This window comes from Lepisosteus platostomus, chromosome 5 (assembly GCF_059453375.1).
Source record: "Lepisosteus platostomus isolate fLepPlt1 chromosome 5, fLepPlt1.hap1, whole genome shotgun sequence".
NCBI lineage: Eukaryota > Metazoa > Chordata > Actinopteri > Semionotiformes > Lepisosteidae > Lepisosteus > Lepisosteus platostomus.
Window position 1 is genome coordinate 52,130,531 of NC_142615.1, and position 10,877 is coordinate 52,141,407.

A 10,877-nucleotide genomic window follows, 5' to 3' on the forward strand; every position below is an offset into this window, starting at 1 on the left:
CACAAAAATCGTTATAATTTAATTTTAAAAACATGGCTAAGCATGGGTTTAAAGTATATTCAACAGTGCAGGTGCATCCAAAGAAATAGAGTTTCCCAAGCCCTCAGAAAGAATTACCATTTCCAAAGATGTCTGTTGTAATTTACACACCTTGCCCCAAGGCCCAGTCAGTCAAAAGCATCTTTATTAATAAGCCTCAGTGCCTTGGTAATTTTTACTAATCTAATATCAAGAATCTCACCATGTGCATGCTGAGCTGTGGAATATATGTATTGTTTTATGTACTGTAAAATCGAAATACCACCTCTTTCTGGTTACTTATCCTTTATTGCATAATCAGGGCCAAATAAAACTAAATCAGTGTCACCTGCTGGGTTCAAAATGCCTTCAGGGGACACCAAATAGGAGGCACTGGACTATAAATACCCATCCATGTTATAACACACTTACCAAGGGTTTTTTAGTTTACTCTGAGCTTTGAGAGATTTAATACCTATGGTACCCATATTCATCCTTTATTTAAGGGAAGTACACATCCTAGACACACAGGAAACCCTCTTGCCCCAAGGGAAGACCGATACTTTGGATGGTAATGATTGAACCTGGCTTACAACAGACATCTTTGGAAATGGTAATTCTTTCAGATGGCTTGGCAAACTATCTGCCCCAGCTAAGACGGGTACTTTGGATGTTAATGCTTGAAACTAGACATCTTTGGAAATGGTAATTCTTTCCGAGGGCTTGGATTTCTTTGGATGCACCTGCACTGTTGAATATACTTTAATATACTTTAAACCCATGCTTAACCATGTTTTTAAATTAAATTATAACAAGACAGGAGGTACAGTAACTCTGAGACTTGACTAAGGTCCTGGTTATTGAATCACCACCACGATCAAGAGGTAAGACTTTACATTTTTACTTTTAAATGCATTTCCTGATAACCTTTTAAAACTAATATGCAGTCAGGCAGATGCATCTTTATTCTTAAGCGTCTCTCAGTGCATTGATATTGTTTTTACTAATCTAATATCAAGAATCTCATCATGTGCATGCTGAGGTATGGAATATATCTTTGTGTTAAATGGTGTTGTTTTGTATATTGTATAATTGAAATACAGCCTCTTTCTGGTTACAAGTATTGGCTTAGAAGACTTCTCCTTGCATCGTATAATCAGGGCCAGTTCAATGGGGCATTTAATTAATTGAGAGCTCTTTCTAGTAGATATGAATGCAGAATGGATACAGATTAATTGCAATAGTGTGACTGCAAATGAATATAGATGAGAATGTTCACTTTTTTATGAAACCATTATTTATTTTGGAGCAATGAGCAATACAATAAAATCATTATGCTCAAACTATGAGAGAGAAAATTAAGGATAATTTAAGAAATCAGTCTTAGCTTGTTTCTATACACAAATTATATCATTTATTTTCAAAGGAAACCCCACGAGGATTCCCCTGGTGTGCAAGATGTGCCTGAATAATTTTGATCAGCTTCCTGCTCACTTGAAGAGGGCGTGTATGAAGCACGCCACGGCAGAAGAGATCAGGATGGCCTCTCAACAGGCGAGAAAGGACATGATGAATCACCTGAAGAACGGGGTCATCGTGGATTACAACAGAATAGAGATCGTGTCTGGTGAGGCAAACAGGATAGCGGTTGTAAGACTGCTAGAGTCCTTGGGCCTTTTTGTACGTGGGAAGCCTGAAGACACATTGGCAAGGTGAGATATTTTTAATTTGTAAGGCTTCTGTAGTTTCTTTTTGAAATCATTGTTACAACATATTATGTAAAAGCATCTACCTGTATTCCAGTGGCCCTGAGCAAGAGGCCGCTGTCCAGGAGGAAGAGATGCCAGAGGCTGCTCCAGAAACTGAAGCAGAAGCGGAGGAGGAAGGGGAAGATGGGGAACAGTAAGACTCTCTGCTTAATAGGGTTTCTAGTGCTTTATTTTTTATTTGCATGTTGTATGTATAAAAATTGATTTTGTTTCACAGAGGCAAGACAAAATGTAGCCTTAATTGGGATGTCAGTGAATTGGTAGATATACATATTCACACGGGGCCACATCTAAAGCCATTTTCTCCCAGAAGCCAACTAAGAAAATGGAAACACTTATAATACATGTAATTGTCCATGTGCCTTATATCTACAGGGTGTCAGTTAAAGGTAATCTAAAAGCTCTCCGAAAAAGAGTTGCCCTGGCTGGACTTTACAGAAAACACTCTCTTGATTCTCCTCTCCTGGCTGGCTTTAAACAATACCTTATCCAGGGCCTGGGAATGGTAAACTGCTCCAAGGAGGTAGGTATTTGGTACATGGTTTTACTCGGCTTAAATTTCATATACCACGGATGTTGGTCATAAAAATAATGACTTTCTCTATATATGTTTTTCAGGTTGAAAATGTCTCCAGGTTCCTGTTTTTTATGGATCCATCGGAAGTTTCCTTAAGTTTTCTGAAGGACATTTCCAAAATGCAGACATTTGTTTCCCAGTTGAAGATGACTGGGCTGTCTCACCAGACCATTGCAGGTTATATCATTAATATCAGCAGATTCCTGCTCTTCATCCTAAAAAAACACTAGCCTGCAAGTGGAGGATCCCAGTCAAGCTAAGAGTTTAAAAGACTTCAAGAGCAATCTAAAGGATATAAAAAAAGAGAAACAACAAGAGTGTCAGACAGGAAATAACCAGAAAGAGGTACTTATTAAATGTTGGTTCAACTTGTACTTGCTTTTCTATTCAAACACATGAATGTTGCCTTTTGGAGGCTGATAGTATTGCTCTCTCTCCCCCAGACAAACACAGCTGCAGAGTCCTCCACCTAAACTAAGCGATAGCTTGAAGGTGTTGAGTGTTGCAAAGAAAGATGTGCAGCGGATACTGGGCAAGACACACACCTCTGCAGACATCACCACAAGTGAGCGGATTGTTGTGATGCTTTACCTGCAGGCCATTCTCCAGCTGAAGCACCTTCAGCGCCCAGGGGTGGTAAACAATATGACAGTAAGCATACAACCGAGAATTTTGATTATAGATGTTCTTTTCGAGAAATTGTATTTAATTAATATTTGTATAAAAAAAAATCTTCTGAATTCAGGTCCTGGATTGTTGTGAATAGAAGTGGGCAAAACAGGGTAATAATCTTTGTCAAATGAATCTGCATGGCTGCAACTCGGCGACTAGCTTCCTTTGCACTAAATGAAGAAGAGGAAAAGGTGAGTTGAAGGTTTTATTGATATTTCATTGCTAAAAACTGTCTTTAGCATTCAATGGTATGTGAAGAATACTGCATTTAAACTGCATTTTTATTTTATCAGATGTTTCACTGCTACTTCATTAACTTACGCTGTGATGCAAACTGCAGAATGGAAATGGAACATTTTTTTTGTGTATGCAGGAGGAGAACCAGTTCACAATCCTACCTATGGTCTGCGAAGACTGCATGAGAAGTAAATTTTATTATATAATTATTTTGATGTATTTTCTTTTTACTTTTCTGTGGCTTAAAAATAACCAATTTATATATGTTTGTTTTGCAGGTACCACCTACCACTGATTACTTGCCATGTTGCAAGAAGGGCATTTGAAATGGAAATAAAGATGCTACCTATTGATCAGAAAACTGTCCTGAATGATTATTTAGGTGTTTCAAATGGAACTGTTGAAAACCTAGCCAGAAGGCTGACAGATGAGGACATGTGCTCAGCCAGCAAACTAATTCATGGCATTGTAGAAGCAGGATCTTTGTAAGTGTCACAGTGATATCAAAATTCAGTATTTGAAAGTCAACATTTAAGATAAACATACATTTCTCATTTTTTTAAACTTCAGTTCAGGATCAGGAGAGCAATCTTCAGGCTATGGACAAGAACGTACAGCTGCTATACGGTAAGTTTTAATTCAATATCCCTCTTTCAGTTACCTTTTAGCCAGTCTGTCTTAGATCTGAGATATTAAAGTTTTCTTTTTACAAATAGGTCCACTGTGGCAACTGCTGCATATAGATGCCCAAAGATGGTTGATGCTGCAGCCTTCCAGAAGCTGATACAGATGTTTCCCGTGACATTAGAAGGCAGCCTCCCAGAAAGAAAGAGCGCCTGAGAGTGACCGGCGTTCACGATCGCCACTGTTACAATAGATGGAGAGCTGAGCAGAGGAAAAGGAGGCAACAGAACATATTCGGTAAGAACAGGATTTCTTCCCTTTTTAAAGAGTAATATTTCAAGAGTCTATTACTGGATATATTCTTTGGGTTGATTTCTGATTTCTCACTACAGATCAATACAATAGACGGTTACCAACAGAAAGCCAAGTGACCCATTATATAGAAAAAATGGGATGGTCAACCAATACACCAGCTGTGTCCGAGGTACTTCAGAACTGGAAGCCGCATGTAGAAGTCCAACCAAATGGCAAGGACATTGAAAATCTGGTAAAACTCTAAACCTGGAGAGGCCTGCACATCGTTGACGATCCTGTGAAAGGGAAGAAGGTTATAACTTCCAGGCATTTCCAGAAGGGAGAGGTGGTGTGTGATTACCATGGCAAGGTTATCACAAAGACAGCTGGAGAAGCCCTAACGGCACAGATCGCAGAAGGAGACATGGGATATCTATTCTTTTTTGATAGACCTAAACAAAAAATGTGCATTGATTCGCGTGAAGAACACTGCACCTGCTACCCGGATATGGACACAATTGGAAGGCGCATAAATCATTCAAACAAAAAAGCCAACCTCAGACCAATTAAAGAATCTTTTGTAATTGACGAAAAGACATAACAATTCTGTTCTTGGCAAAAAGAGAGATTACAGTGGGAGAAGAGCTCCTATACGATTATGGTGTCTCCAGGAAGTCGTTTAATGGAGAAGGACAATCTCTGGAGTGGTTGGACGAATGATCATAAAATAAAGCTTTTATTTTAATTAGGTTTGTTGATTTATTGGGACATGGCCAGGGCAATAAGCAGTCTGAGGATTTATTTCCAAACGGCATAGATCAGTGAAGTAGTGCAACACACTGGATCATTATATTATTAGAATCTATTCTGTTTAAATTAGGTAGGTTAGGGTTAGGTGCAGGAACACTTTATTTAGGATGTGTTTGCAGTGATTCTGTGTTTCTAGCTTCAACACAGTGATATATATATATAGGCTCAGTGATTTATTGGTACATGCCCAGGGCAATAATCAGAATGAGGATTTATTTCCAGACGGGCTAAAGGTAGTGTTGTGAAATACTTCAATACACTGGATCGCAGATTTAGACCCCCTGCACTCTTACTCCTTAAATAACATTTTAGAATAATACGTTTAGTATATTTAGTCCCTAATGCTGAAAGAAATGATCATTTGTTTAACATGCACAGGTGTGTCTCAAAGGATGCAGTGCTCCTGAAGGGCTCTCAAACCCTGCATTTCAGATTCCTAGTTGTATCCCTGGCACCTCAGAATGATTTCTAACCTTACCTGTGGTGTCTTTAATCCCTATTGCTCAATGCATGGTGAACTTACTGCATACCTGTGTCTTGAGAATGAGGAATGGGCCCTTGAAACACTCATTTGCCTGTTTCACAAATGATCGTATTTTACTAGAGATTCTGTTTGGGATTCAGATGTGCATTCGGACAGCAATCCCTTTAAAAAAATGATACGTTCTGGATGAGGTCAAAGGTGCAGGAACACTGTATTTAGGATGTGTTTGCAGTGATTCTGTGTCTCCTGCTTCAATGCAGTGATATATAGATATGCTCCTGTAATTTATTGGTACATGCCCAGGGCAATAAGCAGTCTGAGGATTTATTTATCGACCTTCTACAGCCCCAGTGTGTGGGGGTCTCTTCTTCGTGGAGAAGAAGGATGGGAGACTTTGACCCAGCTCTGACTATCCAGATCTCAATGAAATAACTATTTAAAAAAAATATAACATCGATAGCACTTGCCTCAAATAGCAGCAGCTCTCGAGTCAGTGCAGGATGCGACTGTTTAAAAAAAACTAGATCTTTGGGGGGTGTACAGTATAATCTTATTCGTATACGAGAAGACAATGAGTGGGAAAACAGCTATTAATGATAACACATGGACATTAGGAATATCTGGTTATGCCTTTTGGCCTAGTTAACGCTCCAGCAGTCTTCCAGGCTTTTATGAAATGGAGTTGATCGCGAAAAATGACAACAGCCAAGTTCAATCAGACTCGGCCGTCAGTAATTAGTCATCGCCGCTGACACATCTAACAAAGGCGAGTCGCGATTATGTCTTCCACTGGGAGCACCCCTTGTGTTTCGCCAGTCCTGCTGCATGTACAGTGTAGAAAGCTCCACCTACAATGTAGATACAGTTTAAATGCCAGAACTGCTCAGTTCTAGTAGAGTTGGAGGACAGATTTTGCATTTTGGAGGGGCGCATTAGCACACTATTAGATATTAAACATATTGAGCGGGGGATAGATTCAGCTCAGTCGGAGCACTCAGTCAATTCAGAATTGGCTGCAGTCCCTCCCGGCCCAGCTGTCTCCAGCTTGACACTGGCACCAGCAGTGACCACACGCGAGCCCTGGGTCAAGGTCAGATGGGGGTCTAAGAGCTCAAAGACTAGACCCCCTGCACACCAGTTGCCCATCCGACTCAGCAACAGGTTCTCTGCTTTAGGCAGCGTGTCCGTCGATGGGGATAAGGTGCTCTGAATTGGCAGCTCGATAATCAGGAACGTTAGAACTCCTAACCGTCACAGATCTGAGGTTTCCGTAAAATGCTGACATTGAGGCGAAACTAGACATTTTCCAGCAATGAAGTCTCCACCTTGGTTGTTCATGCTAGAACTAATGAATAAAGTATCAACAATCCGAGATGTTAAAGATTAACTTCGTTTTATTGCATTTTATTGTGTCTGGTCCCTTACAAATCCTTTACAGTAACCTATAGTAGGCTATATTCTTACTAAACCACTGGTTAGAGACTTGGTGTGCATCAAATAGAATAACCTTTATCAATAAGGGAACAGCCTGGGCTTTTTTTAAACAGTCTCCACCCAAACTGGAGAGGATCATTAATTCTAACCAAGTTGCCCGCCTGTTTGCTAAGAGCACATCCCCAGGTCTCAGTACTGGCACACAGAACGACATGATGGAAGGCTTAATACTCCACATACAGTACTTTTTAGAAGTGTATAATGTTAGCATGCCCAGAGGGGTTGGGCAGCCAGTTGATCTTGAACCTCGAGAAATATTTGTTGTCCTCCTTACTAAGGAGTTTTTGGTTCCTCTCCTCCATTTTCTTCTGGTCTTTTCTGATCTGTATTCACATGTATGGTCACTTGCTTCTGGAATGGTCTAAGAACATCGAGGCCATTTACAAGAAGTGTCAGAGCCGGCTTTACTTCTTGAGGAGGCTCAGGTCCTTCAATGTACCTAGTAAGATGCTACATTTGTTCTATCAGTCGGTGGTGGCGAGCGCCATTTTCTACACAGTGGTATGCTGGGGCTCTGGGATTAGAGCCGTGTATTCTAACAGGCTGAATAAGCTCATCAGGAGAGCAAGCCCTGTCATTTGGTCTGGCCTGGACCCAGTGGAGGTATTGGCTGAGAGGATAATAGTGTCCAAACTAGAGGCCATCATGGACAACATCTCCCATCCCCTCTATGACAGGCTTGTAGAAATGAAGAGCACGTTCAGCAGTAGACTGATTTATCCACAGTGCGACAGGGAGCGCTACAGGAGGTCATTCTTGCCTTCTGCCATAAGACTGTACAACACATCCACCTTGCGTCTGGGCAGAGGCAACATTGACAGTGACCTGTTTCTGGACTGAACAGTAAACTGATACATCTGTTCTTTTTCTTTTTCCATTTACAACCATTTTTGTACAATACATGTCAGGGACCTGTGCAGTATATTTTTATTCAAATTGTGCAATAGGACTTTTTTGTGTACTGTTCTTTTCTGGTTTGTTCTCTGTGTGTTCCTGACTGTGAGTAACTCTTCTTAGTGCACTTCTCACTGTACTGATTGTATTGTATGTATTGTGTTATTATTATTGTATCATTCGTTACACTGTGGCTGTGTTGTCTGTGTTAAGCTGCTGTTTCACTGCAATTTCCCTCATGGAATCAATAAAGTATCCATCTTTCTTTGTTAAGCACCTTGGAGCAACCTTATTGTGAAAGGCGCTCTATAAAAATAAATTGAACTGAATTAATAAAGTTGATTAAGTAGTCAGCGTGTTTGTATTAACCCCTTTCTCTCTCAGTGCTGTGTTAATGTACTGTAATGTCCAGTCCTCTTAGCCAGTGCCTCTAGAGCAGGGGGGTCTCAAACAAGCAGCACGAAGCAATTATCTGTGGCCTGCAACGACTCACTTGGACTAACAAAAAGTTACCCATGAAATTCAGTAATTTGATGCATTGTTCTAGAGATTCATTTTCTGTTAAATAATCGCCATGGAGATATTGTAGCGAAGCAGAGGTGCACCGAGCTAATGTAAGTGCCACAGTGCAGGCTAAGAACTACAGCTGGGAGATGGTCTGAGGGTCCGTAGATTGACCACTAGGTCACACTGCCTATGTAAATAGTGACTATAAAACCTAAGGTAAACAGTATTGTTAAATTAATTGTTTACTCCTGTTTTGTCCCTTGTCTTGTTACCACCCTAAACCCGCGTACGTGTCCTATTCACATCCCCTATGAGTGTGTTAAGTCTCTCTTCCCCAATTGCTGCCTGATGGAGTGCTGTTAATAAAGAACGTAGACAGAAAGATTTGCCAGGTTAGTCTCCACATCTGGTAGAATCATAACAATGTTTGGCAGGATGTACGTCAGTGAACAGTTTCTCTCATCAATGAAGATCAACAAAATCAGTTTATGCTGAAGACTCACTGATGAACGTGAATGAGCAAAATTGTGATATCAGGCCTCATGTTGACGTTCTGGTCTCTGCAAAATGCAGAAGCAACAAAGGAGCCAGAAGGACAAACTTCAGAAATAACCTCACATGCCAAGTACATTGAGGTAAAGTTAACCAACGTATGAAATAAAAATTTCAATTATTTTTTTTAAATATTTGATGTATTTTGTATGTGTATGAATGCGGCCCCCCAATTCATTTGAGTTTGAGACACCGGCTGTAGATTCTAGATTAAATGTTGGAGATGATGATGCTCTTCAAGCTCTGTATTATACCCTGTGTTTCTTTGTCAGAACAAGATTGTGGGAAGCTGTTTAGAGATTTGTAAAGGAACAAATCTGCTCCGTTTTGCTTGTGTGTTTTGTACTTCTGTGGCAGAAGCCAAAGAAAGTTCCACAGCAGTGGACAATAATGTAGCTCCAGGATCATTAATGACAACTTCCCCCCATCTTAACAGATGACCCTGACACAGCTATCCTCTTTCCTGACCGTTCCTTCATCTCCTATCGCAGACCAACTAATCCGCGCAACCTCGTTCACAGCTCCCTTGACCTCACTCAGCAATCATCCACACCACACACTTTCTTCTGCAACGAACTTCACAGCATCACCTGTGAATACATATCCAATACCACACTCATTCAAAGGTCCCCTCTGGACAATTCTGTCACCCAGATGACATCATGCATTTCGGGTGATCTTAGTTACTGGATCTCTTGCAGAAAATGCCCAGCTATTGACATTGGTGAAAACGACGACTCACAGACCATTTCAGGGAACACGTCAGAGCTGCAATTTCTCCACACTGATAGTTCCCTTATTCACCTCTAAAGGCTGCGATCTTCCTTATCTCCCCATCTGCTATTGCAGAAAGACATCCAAAACCATACTTATCCTTAAACTTTGATCACACCACCTCCTTTCTCTCTTTCTAATCCTCTTGCCGAATGTGCTCCAGGACTTGATTATTCATTCACACCTGCTCTATGCCCATTTGCTCCCTACTTCCTGTCTGTTCTTACCTGCTCTGCCTTTTGTTCTCCAATGCCTTCCTCTCTCTCCCTCACACCTGAAGACTCCACAACCGAATTGTGGTATTTCTTTTCAGCATAGAACAAACCTCTACCATGAATACCAGGAAAGCAATTTAATTTTTTGGCTCTCACAGTGCAGAAAGGTTTCCTAAGAAGTGTACAAAGTTGTAAAGAGGGTCATTGGGTAATGCAGAGTGTGACAGAGTGGCTCTTTTTTTCTTTTGATGAATATGAAATACTCCAATATTTGCCTCTAACCTTCTGGTATGTTTGAGTGTGTATGCAATACGAATGAAGTATGAATGATACTAACCTTTTTTATTTCCCTAAAATCACTGCAGTGTTTCCTCAGTGGAGTGTTGTTTTATGCTCGTCAAGATGACCACCAGTCACCTTTTCCGCTTGAAGTATCCCACAATGCTCCCACAAATGGTCTTAAAGGGAAAGGTTACTGGTGAGCCATCTAGAAATAACAGATTTAAGATTATTTGTTTTGTTTAAGTGGACATAACTTTGTCAGAGTTGCATGACTGTTGAAACCTATACATTTTTTGTGGATGCTTAAATACTTTATTTGTATCAAATTGCCAAATCTCTGTTAAAAAACATGAGTGAGAAATCTTAATCCCTCCATTGGGGCCCTCTTTTCTGACCGCCCCATCATCTCATATCTCCGACCACCTAATCTGCGTAACCTTCTTGTTCACAGCTCCCTTGACCGTCCTCAGCAACCATCCACACCAGGCACTTTCCCTTGCAACAGAGCTCGCTGTATTACCTGCAAGTACATATCTAAAACCACACTCATTCAAGGCCCCTCAGGACAATTCCAGATCACCCAGATGGCATCTTGTACATCCAGCAACCTTATTTACTGTATCTCTTGCAGTAAATGCCCAGCCATCTACATTGGGAAACAGGAAGGAGACTCG

At 40.7% G+C, this 10,877-nt stretch overlaps 1 long non-coding RNA gene across 1 annotated transcript; it reads left to right on the plus strand.

Moving 5' to 3' along the window:
* The first annotated feature begins 1,831 nt into the window (after positions 1 to 1,831).
* LOC148669131 (uncharacterized) lies at positions 1,832 to 2,645 on the plus strand. The gene is made up of 3 exons (XR_015937028.1): positions 1,832 to 1,920; positions 2,163 to 2,310; positions 2,406 to 2,645. It is a non-coding gene; the product is annotated as an uncharacterized LOC148669131 (long non-coding RNA).
* Positions 2,646 to 10,877: the final 8,232 nt, after the last annotated feature.